We start from the raw sequence: 15,510 nt of genomic DNA, 5'->3' as shown, positions 1-15,510 counted from the left end.
TACAATTGTGAAAAAAAATCATAACACTGACCCTAATCCCAAAGCTCGTTCTGATCCTAATCCAGGATCTCATTATGATTTTGATTGGTAATCTGGTCGTTATCTAGAACAGATCCTTATTCTAATCTTAATCCGTATGATCATTTTGATTCTGGAACATTATCAGGGCCTCAAGCGAAATCCTTAACCCTAATCCAAAACCTGGTCCTGAGTCGTAACTTGATCATTTTCCCGACCCTTTTTTATCCTTTCGACACTGATTGTAGATCAGGATAAGGTTAAAGCGGTCAAAATGTTTAAACCTATATAAATACTCTCTGGAGCCACTTTTCGTCTTTTCAAATTTTTTTTGGATTTTTTCAGTGCTGCATGTCTAAGTTTGAATAACTTTGCTCGTAAACGTGAAACGATAGGCCATGGCATGGTGAAAAACAGTTAGTGAAATAGCACACTGCACACAGTTTCGTAGGCATTATTGGCGTTGAGTTTATCGGCTTCGGCCCTAAGTTTTTCGGCATTGGTGTTATGTATACTCTAAGCTGAGCTAAGAGTGTGTTAAAAACCCTAAAGCCTGAAATTTTCAAACATTGAAACGGAAAATCAGGGAATGGATACGTTTCAGAAGCAACTAACCGTTTCTGTACTGCTGAGATGCAAAAAAAACTGGCTCCAGAGATTTTGTTATGTGTATTTTAAATGTCAAGAGATGTATCTTAATTTGAAGAGAACGTGAATTTAAGCTCAGAGAATAATTGTGTAGGCGTTGGATGAAAATAAAAACGTTTCAAATGTATGTCATAAGAAATGGTGGCTCCAGAGAGTATGTTTAAAAAACCATCAACTCTTGAAAAAGTGAGGTCTGTAATAATTATTTGAAGTTTTTTTTTAAATATTTTTTTTTAGGTGAGCTGATATATGTTTAATTTTAATGATTTTAAAGAACAGTTCCAACATCTATATTGATTTCAGAATGATTTAGTTCATCTAGAAGAAGTCTTAATCTTCGTTCATTTTTGATTTCCCAAACTGCGTTACCCACACGAAGTCTCCAAACAACGTATATCTGTTCCTCGTGGAAAATTTATATCTTTGCATCGAAAGTTTGAGCTCGATCACTACAACAGTAACCAATTTGTATTTGTAAGATTTCATGATGCTCTAATGTCACGAAGTATGTGATAATCAAAAAATTGGCAATCCATATTTGAAGTGCCTCGAATTCCCCGCAAACTATTTTGAACCAGTTTTATTCTCGCCCAATAATCGTGGCTGATGCGCGTTAATGGTGCAGACAGTTTTTCGTCGGTCCAATTTAGGGTTAGTGTTCCTGTTTGCTCATCCGAGGTTATTGCTAGACGGGTAGACAACCCCCGAATTTAATTCCCATAACAAAACACGGGGCCACAAAATGGAGCCGACTAAAAAAAAGTTAAATAAAATGGTAGGAAAGCTAGGGCTTCAATTTAAATTTATGTCACCAAGCGCTGCTAATATCGTTGCCCGTTTTGTTAGTTTGACGTTTGCTATTGCTTTCCATGGAAAATGCGGGCTGGAGCAAAAAAAATGTTGTAAAATCGAATAAAAAAGTTGTGGTTAGGAATTCGTGGATGGGTGGAGGCAGGAAAGCTTTTTGTGGATCCATGTTCGTCGGCATCAAATTGTTTCCTGCCATGAAAACTCGTTTTATGATCTGCGCCCCACTCAGCCGAAATTCGAGAATAAGAGGGGAAAAAGTAAGCCGGGTTTTCGTGTCAACTTGTGAAAATCGGCCTGGGAAAAGGCTTTCACTCGTCATAAGCCCGGAAAGTTAAAATGGAAGCATTTTCAACTGAATAGTTTGTGTGCAATTATTTCCGGCCGCCCGCCCTCAAACCATTTCCCTCGAAAAATCAATGGAACGAGCCACATCGTCAAAGCGGAGCGCGGTTTGTTTCTGTTGCTTTTCAACGGGAAAATGGAGGTTTGATCCTGATGGGAACAAAATTGCACCTGAACCTGTTGAGGAAAATTTCCCGCACCGGGTTGAGGGGAAAAACTCGGTGGAAAAGGTATTTAATTAAAATTGATCGCTGCTTGTCGAAAAACTGATTGGCAGGACCATAATCGTATTGTTTTGGGACGGGTGCAGGAGAGCGATGAGTTTCCTCGCTTTGCCGCCAACCTGGGCACCTGAGCAAATACTAGTGGAAAGTCGTTTTCGAATTGGTATCTTTTCTGGGAAAAGATTAAACCGGGGGCCATTTCCATTCATAAAGGGGATTCGAGCGTTATTGAGTTTTATCACAAACGTTTCGCTGGCGCTTTGCGGTTTGTGTTCCCAAGGTACCCGGCCCAGCACCCGGGAAGCGAGAAACTGTGTAAACATTTGTTCCTATCAACAAGCTCAGTATTTCTTACCATTATTGATGTGATGGACGGAGAATTACCTGTGAATGAAAGAAGAAAAAAAAACAGTCAGATACCATGAGAACTAAATTATGAATCAATTAAAAAATGACTTTTATTTCTAGTCAAAAACAGTATATTGGAGCATCGTTGCTTTGGATTATTAGCTCGTAATACATTTAATTTTTTTAAAGAAAAGCAGTGACAATTTGAAAATAAAAATAAAACATACAGTTGATGGCTTACATTTTCAAATTCACCCAACACCCTGAATATCTCAACAAAAGTTAGTTGAAGATATTTGGCTTAGGGAATTGTTATATTCAGCTATTTGAGTTTTGCGGACCGAATTTTTTTCTCGACCATGAGTCTTAGGCTAAAACCGTAGGAATAACTGGTTTATCGGGAGGAGGAAGGGAGGGTTTGATGATCTATTTTTATATGATATTTTTGCTCAAACAATGCATAAGTGAAAAAAACAAACAGAATTGTTTTTTAATGTACATTGTTAGAGTGAATTTAGTTTATTTGATTTGGACATGAAGTTAGTTCTATCACTTACACACACTAATTTGAATCGGACTCTTGAAAACTCAATTCATATTAAGGATTTTGGTTGGAATTTGGTTTTTGAAAAAAAAACTGCAATTCCTATAAAAAAGAAAAAAAAAACTGCAATTCCAGAAGTGTTAAATGATTTTTTACGAGGAGATAACATGTTTCATTTTCATGAAATGTGTTTCAACGGAAATCAATTAAAAAAATAAAAATCCTGTAGATAATTCTTTGAATTGTTTTTACTCAACAACAAATAAGTATATAAAAAATTGAGTAAATTGAAACAAGTTTTGTCGAAACTATCATTTAGGCTTTTATGGCTAAGCACCTCATATCAGATTTTCTGCTGAATTTTGCATACAAACTGACTCAGATTAAAAGTTTTCAATTTAGAATTTGAAATCACACTTAAAATTATAAATCTGCTACCTCTTGCAATTCAAGTTCCTCAACGGAATAGTCATCTTGATTATATTATTTTGATTGTGAAACTCAATTTGAACATAAATTGGATCTGAATTCTTAACCTGAATTCAAAATTTGAAATTTCCATCTGTTTCCTAATATCAATACGATTTCTGAAATGTACTAAACATGATTTTTTCATTTAAATTCCAGATCAGAATTTCAAATATTAGACAAGAAGCGAAATTTGTTTCAAAGCTTGAAATCATAAATCTATAATTTTAGTTTTGCTATTTTGAGTTTCAATCGGAATTTATAATTTGAATTTTTAATTTTATATTCGACTTGCAAATCAGAATTAAAAAATGAATTTCAAATGAAGAATCCAATGAGGGCTTCCAATTACGGATTACCATTTTGAAGTTTTGTTATGTTTGAACTAGAGATGTACCGTTTATTCGGCTGGCCGAATGTTAAGCCGAATATTCGGCTCACCGAATAGTTGAGCTTCATATTCGGTCAAAAAGGGTGAATATTTATTTTTAAAACTTGTAACAATTTTCATACACTTTAAGATAATTTATAAAATATCCAAAAGTAATGTTTAAAATAATACACAATCACCAAAAAATTATGGTTTCAGTAAAACATTGAGGTGTATCCGTGTATCTTACACAGTTTTGCGTACAGGAGAATGCTGACACGTATCGCTCTATACTATGATTATCGTTTATTCCCGATTTTCTATGATAAGCTCAGGCTTGCCCATATATCCAATCTAGCCGGGATGCACAGATATGGATTAAAACTTCTCATATTTATTCAGATTATTTGACAAATCAAATAAAAACTCAAATTTCTCTTTTAAATTTTGTAACATTTTGTATTTATCGATAAATTTTGAAAAATTTCAAAGTGATCACAAATTTTGTTTAATTTTTAGATACGATTTCAACACTACTGCTGTGATTTAATGAAAACTTAAATTTTCAAGTAATTTTCTTTCTTTTTTATCTTTTATGTTTTAAAATAATGCTTAGATTTGGTTCAGATTCGCCCTTTCCTGCAGCCTTTTCAAAAACCGCCCTGAATTGCCAGACGGTGCGGCAAGGTTGCCGAAAAAGATTCATTGTTTTGACGAAAAAAAAATCGGATTTTCTGAGATTTAACCCAAACATTCTGTGCTGGTTTTCTATAAATTTCATTCATTTTACTTTTTACTTTAGAAAAATCAATTATAATTACCAATTTTAACACATTTTTTCCAATTCACAGATAATTATCCAACATTTATATTGACATAAAAAATTAATTTTGGAAAAACGTTGAAAATGTTAAAATTTCCTAAAATCCCTAAAATTCCCCTAAATCTGTAAATATTTCTTAAATTCTGTGTTCTGTGACACAGATTCTGTGATGAAAATTGGCTCAAAATTCTGAGAAATTATAAATTTTTCTGTGATTTCAGCAACCTTGCCGTGTGAATACGTGTAGTAGAAAGTATGGTACCGTAAAACGGGGTAACATTGAACACCGGGGTAGCTTTGATCAACATGAATTTTTTCCACACAATCATAAATAACTAAGTCTTAAGTTAAAATATCTTAAAACGTTTTTCTCCGTTTAAAAACCTACATTTAGAGTTCCAAATTGGGAAAACTTGGTTTGTTTTTGAAAGTTCCAAATGTGAATAAAAATGTTATTTCAAAGTCTTGAAATACCTATTTTTTCGAAGGTTCGCAATCAAACACCCTTCCTGATGAAATAAAACCGTTAAGAAGCTGCAGTTTGATTTATCTGAGAATTCAACACTTTTCCTTAGTAAATGTATAGCTTTAATGTAGTTTTTGTTGTATTTTGAGATAAATTTTTGATATTTAAAAAATAGGGACATTTTCTAAGAGTAAATCAGTCTACTACAAAAAACTAGAAACCAAATCAAATGGTAAAGATTGATGAAAACAAAATTAAAGGGGTATAGTGAAAGGACCTAGAGAATTGAATGAAGGCAAAATTTCATTTTTATTTGTAGTTAAAATTTAATAAGTATCTAATTTAAAAAAAACTAAGCCACTTAATTCAGGCAGCACCACTGTCCATATTTCGATTTTAATTGCTGTTCAGCCTTTACACTTAAACTGCTTAAGATTATCAATTACTTGAATTTGTAAATATCATGAAGGCATTCTGTATCCTTTATGATCAAGAAAACTAGTTAAAACCATCAATATAGGGACTGATCAATGTTACTCCAAAACATCAAATTCTAAACAAAGACGAAATCGATTTTTGAATAAATTTTAATGTTGTCTAATAAATTTCTGCAACCATGTTTTACGTTCATAGGAGTCCAATACTGGTTTTAAAAATATGAAACATGTGACATTCCCCTTAACAGAAAAATAATCGAAAAATATTGAAAAAAGATATGCATAAGATTAAGTATTATAGTTGTTTTAACAATCTTTTTTGAAGATATCTTGCTCAAATTCAACCATCTAATTCGATATAAAAAAGGGGTTCCATATTGCTTGGCATTTCTTTCGGCATGTTTTGTCTCAGTTTTCACAGAAACCAAATCTCTTTGGTGATAAACGCTTCTTTGGTGAGAAGCGACAAGTCATTTGATATCCTTTCAGTTATTGGTGACTTTTCAAAGTCAGAATAACCCCTGCTCGAAAAAGATCTCGTAGTACATCATCTATTTGAAAATAATCGGTTTAAAAATATGATGAGCTTTAAATGGAAGAAAAAGAATGAAATTGAAATCATCGCTTCTGTTTTTTCTTTATTAAAAACTCAACCTAATATTCGACCGAACATTCGGCCGAATATTTGTTTGGTCAAATAGTTGAAAAGATCGATATTCGGTACATCTCTATTGAACTTTGCATAAGCATTAAGGGGGGAGTAGGGTCTAACACTTTAAAAAAATCGATTTTTTTTTTTATTTTCTTATTGTAAAACATTTCAAGAATGTTGTGTCAAATTTTCAAGTCAATCGAAGCAAAACAGTAGAAATTATAGGCCTTTATCTCCTCTTATTTAATACTCCAAGAGAGAGAGAGAGCAGAAACTTCAAACGCGTTTTTCTCGAAAGCACATTTTTAAAGTCAGTGGACATCGTCATATTTTCTACATATAAAATACCAAACCCTAACGATTTACTTTTTTTTTTACTTTGGGGAGATTTTACAGATAAAAAATGGCGGATTTTCTCGTGAAAAATCGTAGTTTTTACTTCAAACAGCCACAAAAATTTCAATTTTTTTTTTTAAGTTAAATAATATCGTTGGGGTCCAGAATATCGTTGGGGTCCAGAAGGGGGGAGCCCCCCTTAAGTTTAAGAACTTTGAATCTGGATTTAAAAATTTCTTTATTTTGAAATTGTTTTAAGAAAATTAAAAATAGTTTTCAAAATCATGAATCAAATTTTGTATGAAATAAAAAAAAATATAAAACACAATTTCAAAAAAGCTTTTTATATCAAGAATCCTTAACTTAATACAGAATCCGTAATATAAAAACAGAAATTGAATTTCGATATTGATAATATGAAACTAGAACCTCGGAATTAAATGAAATCTTATTTAAAATTTAATATTAGGATTATTTTTCGAGGTTTTGATATCAGTTCAAAGTCAAGATTGTTACTCTTGAATAACCTTACTCAATCATCAAAATTATATATGTAGAGTAGAATACCTCTTTTGCATTTTCTGAACCCTCATGAGCGCGGTTTAACCCCCATCCAATGACCCCCCCCCACCAGTTCCAACGACCATTCTTCAGGCGTTAATCTGATGAAAACTTCAATTGTCATTGCATATGGATTTTTTTCGCGCTTCCAACTTTCGTCCTATATTTTATCTTCTTGCGTTCTTTTTAATTTTGAATTTTAAATCCGTTTATTGTTTTAAAAAATATATATGGAAAAAAGCGCAACATGAAATGTCTGAAGACTTTTAAAGTTAGATATTTGTTGAAGTTCTTCCTCCTAACATACATTTTATGCAAAAAAAAAATCGAAGAAAAGTTATGTTATACAATTCTTTTCAAATTTCAGATTTATCTTTTTTTTTAAATCTTTTCGAATCTTAAACAATATTACAAGTTTACTTTTAATTTTTTGCTTTTCATGCCGATCGCTTGACTTCCAGGATTATGTTGACCAATCCTGTCTGGGTTCAATCGTAAAAAAAAATCGAACCCATTCGGTTTGAATGTCAAAAAAAGGCAAATCACCCAAAAGTAGAGTTGCCATATATACTTTTCAGAAAAAGTGGAACATTTCGAGAAAATAGTGGAAAAATTTTTACAGCTTCACCTAAATGATTGTGTAACATGCAAATTGTCTAGAAACTAGGAAATGCATTTATTTTAACTGGATTTCGTTACTTACCGTATTGAAAAAAAAAAACACTTTGCGTCTATTACTCCAATGAAAATTTTAACAAATAATAATAATAATTTTTTTTTTCTGATTATTTTGCCAACTCGTTCGTTAATTTTCTTATTAGGTTGAAAGTTTCGAGTCACCATACATTTTTTTTATCAAAGCGGCTTGATATGAGGGTCGATCCAAAAAAAAAAAGTTTTTCATAATTCGCCAACCTTGGCCGCCAGACTTGCTATGGTTTATTATGCAAATCCTGAAATTTTGAGCATGACCCGCCTGTTTCTGGTCTCTGTACTCTCCATCCTTTTTTACAATACAAAAAAGTCAAAATTTTCAAAATGGAATATCTCCGACCATAAAAGTCAAATGGTCGGATCAAAGTTTTGACGGTCCATTGCTTGAAAAGGACGCCACTTTTTTTACATTTTTGTTGTCATGATCTAAAAAAATTCCAAAAAATACATCCTTATGTGCAACGTATAGCTTTTAACTTCAGCTTTCATAAAAACTTAGTTTTTTTAGCATTTCGTAGCTGATCTTTTATACGAAGCATTTTTTCGGATTTTTTTTTTAGACTTTGAAAAACGGAGAACTTAAGTATTGTAGGTAAATAGTGTATAGAAATTATGAGCTCTATTACATAAAACGAGTCGAGTAACTCGACTCGTCAACGGTGAATCGGATGAAGTGTCATATTACGGAAGTCGAGTGAAACTGATCGAATTATTTTGAGCACTTGAATGGCGGCTGCCATGTTGAAATTTTTCAAACCGTCTTTGAAATGCTTCCTCATGCAAAATATCAGGCTTTCCACTGATTTTCCTGTCATTTCTGGAAGATTTCGTTAATATTTAGGGGAGAATGAGGATACTTGATCCCTGGGGATACTTGATTCGTTAGCTATATCTCGAAACTGGAATGTCTTACAAAGATCAAATGTTCTAGAAAAATGTGCCAAAATGAGCAAAATAACAATGCTTGCAGGTTAAATTTTTTTTAACAAAATAATTGTTTGAGTAATTGAATTTTGTTTGAAAAATTTCACAAAATGTAACTTGAAGATCTTTTTTCATCACTTTAAAATGTTCCTTACATGGGAAAATTATGAAAAATATATTTGTTCCAATGTATCAATCGTTCGAGCGTAAAATGAACTTCATAATGCCATATTTTCAAAGCAATGGAAAACTCTCAACTTTTTTCAGAAAAAGTTTTCTAACATGTTGATTATGGGTACAATTGATCCCCCAGAGTTGGGTGCAATTGATCCCCCTTCCAAACGGCATATTATTCTTCTAAATTGATCGTTATGATTGCTGATTACGAAATTACTAATATCTATCCAAAAACTTATATTTATCAAACATTATTCTGAAAAAAAAAAAAAGAGCAAAAATAATTTTTTTTTCTAAATTATAAAAAATAGCGCCTTTAATTATACAATGTTATTAGCGTTGAGACAAAGTTCTAGAATTTTCTTCTTATGTCTGCTATAAATTGTGAAAAGAGAACAAACATGACCAAAATAGTCAATTAACATTTTATCTTGGGGTTTTGTTTGATTTTTATACAAGGATTAGGGCTTAATGAATAAGAGATCAAGTCTCTTTCAATAAGCGATCAAGTCTACCCTAATTTCAGAAAAATCGCAATTTTTTTACTCCAACGAAAATGCTTCTAGTTCTTCAACGGGTTCAAGTATCGTTCTAACTTTTGGAGCAATGAAACTTGAAGTTACAAGCTGTCAGAAAATGTCAAAGACGGCGAGTTGCTAAATTTTTCCAAAAAGATATGGTGAAAATAAGAAAAGGGGATTAAGTATCCCCACTCTCCCCTACTGTTTTATAAGCATGCCATAAGCATATAAAAGCCTATTTTACGAATTGTAAACAAAAAGGTGCAAAATTATCATGAGTGTTACTGTAAACAAAACAAACTTGGATCGGTTAATCGTGACAGCTGAGTCACGAACTTTCAAGCAGTCGACTCAGTCGAGCTACTCGACTGAAGTTCTTCTCGATTGATGTACTGTAATTGCAAAATGGCTCACTCAAGTAAAATCACTCTTCTTATATAATAGGGCCTAATTAGTTCGAAAGTGATCTGAGGAAATGTCTGAAAATTAAACCACTCAGAGCATTTTTTTTTGTATGATTTAGAGGTCCTCTGGTTCCAAACTCATTCAAAAATAGGTTTACTATGAGCAACAATTATTTATCGATATAGAAGACCCACTCGCATGAAAAATTTATGCCATGTTTCCATGGCCATTGGTACAAAAACGAGCGTTTTTTTCTCAAAGTCAGAATCAAACAAAAAGTGGAACAATTCGTACAAATGTTGGCCTCTAGAAAATTTTCCAAAAAGCGAGATATGTCCTGCTTTTGCGAAACGGATGGCAACCCTGCCCTTAGATGAAGAGAAAAATATTTACTGAGGTTTTCTGTGAAGATTTCCTTTTACGAAGTCTTTCGTTTCTAAGATAAATGTTAGAAATGTTGGATGCAAAATCAGCTCAAATGTAATAAATTATTCTCATTGAATGTGATATTTTTTTTTTCATTTTAGCTCTCCGTTGAACAATTTACAGCGATTGGTAAAATTCACAATCGCCATTTAGCAAGACATTTCAGATGACCTGACGGTGAACAGTCCCATTATTTGTTCCATGAGTAATACCGACACGAAACAATTATCCCGGAACACATCCATCTCTGGGCCGTTTTTCGACCGGATTGCCGGGCCGGGCGTCGACAGATTGATGAACATCGTTTTGCTACCATGATGGGCCAAGAAACATTTCTCAAGACAAATCAGCACCGGCAAACATGCCAAAACTGCGTAGATTGAATCCTGCCAAACGAATTCCCCCTTCTGACGGGTTTGAGAAGCTTCACCGGAACCAAACCGAACGGACGAGCCTTTCTGGAGGGATAAACGATATCGTCCCGGATCTGTTGTTTGCCGACAAAGATGAGCGGCGAGTGGTTGAGATTAATTAGATAATTACTATTCGTATCCACCCTTCCTGCCAGTGTAGGATCCGGCGGAATTTCCTGGACGTCCGAATAATTGATGTGAGTCTAATGGATTCTTCGGCTTATCGATTGAATCACATCAGAGGAGAAAGGATCGGAGCCCGCCATCGATTTGGGGCCTTCATTTTCACTTATGTTTGCCTATCGAACTTGGAATGCTCCGACTTGAACCGTTTCGTTGGGTAAAAAGTCGAACCCTGTACCTATGATGAGTAAGGCCGGAAGAGAGTATAGTAAAAAAAATAAATATAAATTTACCTACAAATTGGCGTGTTTCCTCGACAACATTTTATTATTTTTACCACGCATAAGCTAGAAATGCTTACCAAATAGTTGCGGTCCCGAACATCGCAACAACTAATAGCGTCATTAAAGGGTGATACGGTCAAAATTTGATCAAGGGAAAACGCGTGTAAATCGGTGAAATCGTTTATTTAAAAAATCAAATTAAATTTCTTTTTCAAGTTTAATTAGTATAAAATTCAGGAAAAACATTCAGTTAGGCTTCCGCTTTTCCAAATCCGAATTGCCGGGCCTTACGCTTAACCCCTGCCATCAGATTTTGTACAGCCACCTTTTCCACCTTCTTCGCCGCAGAAAGCCAGTTTGCCTTGAACTGCTGCTCGTCCTTAGCAGTTTTCTTGGCCTTCATCAGGTTCCGCTTGACAATAGCTCAGTATTTCTCAATTGGGCGGAGCTCTGGCGTGTAAAACTCCTGTTCCGGAAGCTGCTTGTAGTCGGCTTTGACGTAGGTTTCGTCGTCCATTACCACGCAGTCAAACTTCGTCAGCATCGTCGTGCACAGCCTCCGGGATCGCGCTTTGGCCGTCGTATTTTGTTTATCATCGCGATTTGGAGTCACTACCTTCTTGTAAGTCGATAGTCCGGCTCGATGCACGATTGTAGACGATACACCCAGCTTATTTGCGGCATCTCGGAGAGAGAGGTTAGGGTTTCGCTTGAAACTACCGGCAACTCTCTTTGTCGTCTCAGCGTCTTCCGGTTTTCGATTCCCCCCCCCGATCCAGACTTCCTGGCTGTCGACAAACGTTCCCTAAACACTTGAATTACATTTGTAACGGTTGATTAGGCAACTTTTAGCAATTTTGCCAGCTTTGCGTGCGAGTAGGTCGGATTTTCGCGATGCGCGAGCATAATTTTGATAAGCTGCTCTTCTTCCTTGGACGGCATTTTGACAACTGAAGAGTGAAACCTGAAATCAAAATAGAAGCAACATTCTAAACACACACACACACACATACCTTCAAAATGAGGGGTGTTCAGGTTTTTAAAATGCAAAATTGAAAGAAATACGTCAAGTTGATATTGACCAAATTTTGACTTTATTACCTCCGATTATCTGAAGCTCACTAAAAGATGGTGTTTGTTTACAAATCAACTTAACTAAACAATCTTAAACAAAAAAAAGTTGTGTTGTTTTGATTCATATTAAATAAGAACACAAAATGATTTTCGACATTTAAAAAAAAAAATAGTTTGCCCGGATATTCAACATAAAATTTATGAACAGTCCGGTCCGGCCTGGTTGCCGCCCGGATTTCATTGAAAAATGCCCGGATTTTTTTCATTTTGAAAGCCTTAAAACAAAGCATGGATCACTACAAATCTGGACGCACTATTCATTTTACCATAGTGCTCCTAGTTGTCGGATCTGGAATGTTTTGGCAGCACTTTGTCGAGGAATGTTTCTATTCCAGTGCTGAAAATTTCATTACGATTCGTTTTGTTTCGAAAAAGTTACACGTGATGGAAGCCGCGAGATGAAAATAAATTTTGAACAACCACGTCAAAAACCCGACGTGGTCGGGTTCAAAAATCGCGAAATCGTTAAAAATGGTCAAATCAACCGTGTGTAGCGTTCTCAAACGTTTCCGTGAGATGCGTACTATAGATCGGCAGGTTCATACCAAGCGTCATAGTGGAATTAAGGATCGGAAACTGCATTTGAAGGTGTTGAGAACGATCAAGGAAAACACAGGGTAGTCGGACTATGACATTGCCAGGAAATTCAACGCCGACCGGTGCACCGTCAGCAGAATTCGTCTACGCGAAGGAATACGATCCTATCGGACCAGTAAGCAACCAAACCGGACATTGAAGCAGAATTTAGTAGCCAAAGGACGTGCCCGCAAGTTATACAAGAAGATTCCAACGAAGTTCGACGGATGCATCCTCATGGATGACGAAACGTACGTGAAGATGGATTTTGGGCAGCTTTCTGGCCAAAAATTATGTAAAGCCACTGCAGTGGTGCACTGCACTGGTCATGGTGATGTCCCCGGCAACTTCAAATTCGTTTTTGCTGATAAGTTTGCAAGAAAGTGTTTGATCTGGTAAGATATTTGCAGCTGCGGACGGAAAATTCCGGTTTTTTGTGAAAAACAAGACCATGGACTCCGAAATTTACAAGGAGGAATGCTTGAAAAACTTTTTTTTTCGTACATTAGATCTCACAAAGCACTAGTTAAGTTTTCGCCAGATTTGGCAAGCTGCCACCCAACTGTCCTCAATTCCGCTCTATCGAAAAATTTTGGGCAATTGTCAAGCAGAAGATGAAGAAGAATGGTAGGACGACTCGGGATGCAACAGAGATGAAGAGATTGTGGAACAAAATGGCCGCTGAGGTCAGCGAATAGGGTGTTCAAACTATAATGAGTGATACTCAACGAAAAGTTCGAAAATTCATCAAAACAACATCGGAATAATTTTTTTATTATTTTTCCTTTAAAGTGCAATAAAAACCCTACATTTCAAGTACAAAACATTTTTATTTCGTTCACATAGCTCCGAGATAGACCCGTTTTAATGCGTCCAGATTTGTAGTGATCCATGATTTACAATCTAAAATCCTTCGATTAGTTTTAATGATTTTTTTTATTTTTTCTTCTCTTCTTAATTCTTTTCTGGGTTTTGACAAAATTTGTCCGGATTGTTGGTGGTCAATTTTGAAATCAATTGTCCGAATTTTCCGGCCCAGATAAGTGCTGGACAAATTCTGCCAACCTTAGTCTAACCAACACGCTTCGTATTCGTAGCGAACAAGTGTTTTACAGGACAGACGTCCGGCATTCTCGTAACATGTCCTGCGCAGCGTATCCGTCCTGCCTTAACCACCTTCTGGACACTGGGTTTGTAAGCGTTGCTTGTCAGTCGAAGGAGGCCGCGGTGATCTTGTTGTAGGTGTAAATTAAATAAATGTTGCAGTGTTGGTCGTGGGAGTTATGGGGTTCTCCTTGGTGAAGCAGTTCAACAAGCCACGCTAACCAGTTGAACGACCGGGCGAAAGATGGTCGTTCAACAACCCACCACCAGAGCGCAGTGCAGAGATATCAGCCGTAGTCTTCAAGCGAAGAGGCGAAGCGAGCGATAGGGCGAAGCGAAAATGAGCGTGGGACGGGGACAATGAACGGCAATGGGGTCAAAAAAGCTGGTCAAAAAGAAAGCGACCATTGACTCTGATTTCAAGTCCCGAACAAATCAAACCGATCCTAAAAATATTCTGGAAGATCAATATTTTAAATACAACTGCGGTGATTTGTTTCGTCAGTTATTTGAAAACAATAATTACCATCAGCATAAAATTCCAAAAGTAAAGTCCAGTCGTAAGCCGAAATTGATTGGAACTCCAGGTAACCATACGCCATTTTGCCCCTACCCAAAAATACCCTTTTTATCTGATCCTGAATCTTACCAGGGCCCCGCTGTTTCGGATTGATTTTTAATCAACCGAGCCCTGAGAGCGCCACAGCGCCCTACCACCTCAACCGACCGCCGCGCCGTCGGTGTTACTCAATTCCGTATCTGGTTCAGCACCCAAGGTGGGGCCAGGTACGACGTCGACACGCGCTCCGTTCATCGTCGAAGGACCACCGATAACATCGACCGACCGCCGCCGGTGCTACTTACCCTCGTACCTGATTCAGCACCCAAGGTGGGGTCAGGTACTCAGCATCCACGCCGTCAAAGGACCATCAGTGCCCGGTTCAGCACCCAAGGTGGGACCGGGTACAACAACACGACCCGCTAGAGCCAGCCAGCTTCCAAGCCGACGTAGCCGACGTGCTCTGCGACGTAGTTCCACCTCCCCGTGGTGCAGAGAAGAAACGTGTCTGCAAGTCCGGCGTATTGCAGATGTACGGCCAAGAGAACTACACCAAACCCACTAGAGGATGTCGACGGGTCTGCCAAACCCGCGCGGAAGAAGTGGTGCACCCGGGTACTTAGGTACCAGTACTTGGGTGTGTGCGTGATGGTCCAACACTTCTTCGGGGGTCATGGCCCTGATATGCAGACGTGACCGGATGGAGAGCGATCGCCAACTCGTTTTGCGCTTCGGTGGGTATAGACCCGACCCGCAAAACGAGTAGATGCGCAAAGTGGTGGCCAATGGTGGGCCGATCACTTGGGACGTGTTTTACACGTCAGTGTCTGAGAGGCACGGTTTGCCGGAGGTGTCAGGGTTCGACAAGCGTTTCGGGAATTGATGCGCCTGAACCGCGAGTGTGGCCTGATGAGGGCGGTCTATAGCTCGATCTGCTTTTTGGGAGAGTAAAGCGCCCGACTTGAAAATTCAGTAGTTGCGCTGAGTGGTGACTTAAGTCAACACTATTTATGAGTTCGGAGGAGTCTGAGTCCTACACGTAACCTAGGGGGCTTACCTAGAGGATTCGGAAACGAATATTGCCTTGGAGCGCACTAGCGCGA

Source organism: Uranotaenia lowii, chromosome 1 (assembly GCF_029784155.1).
Source record: "Uranotaenia lowii strain MFRU-FL chromosome 1, ASM2978415v1, whole genome shotgun sequence".
Taxonomy (NCBI): Eukaryota; Metazoa; Arthropoda; class Insecta; order Diptera; family Culicidae; genus Uranotaenia; species Uranotaenia lowii.
This window is presented reverse-complemented; position numbering follows the sequence as displayed.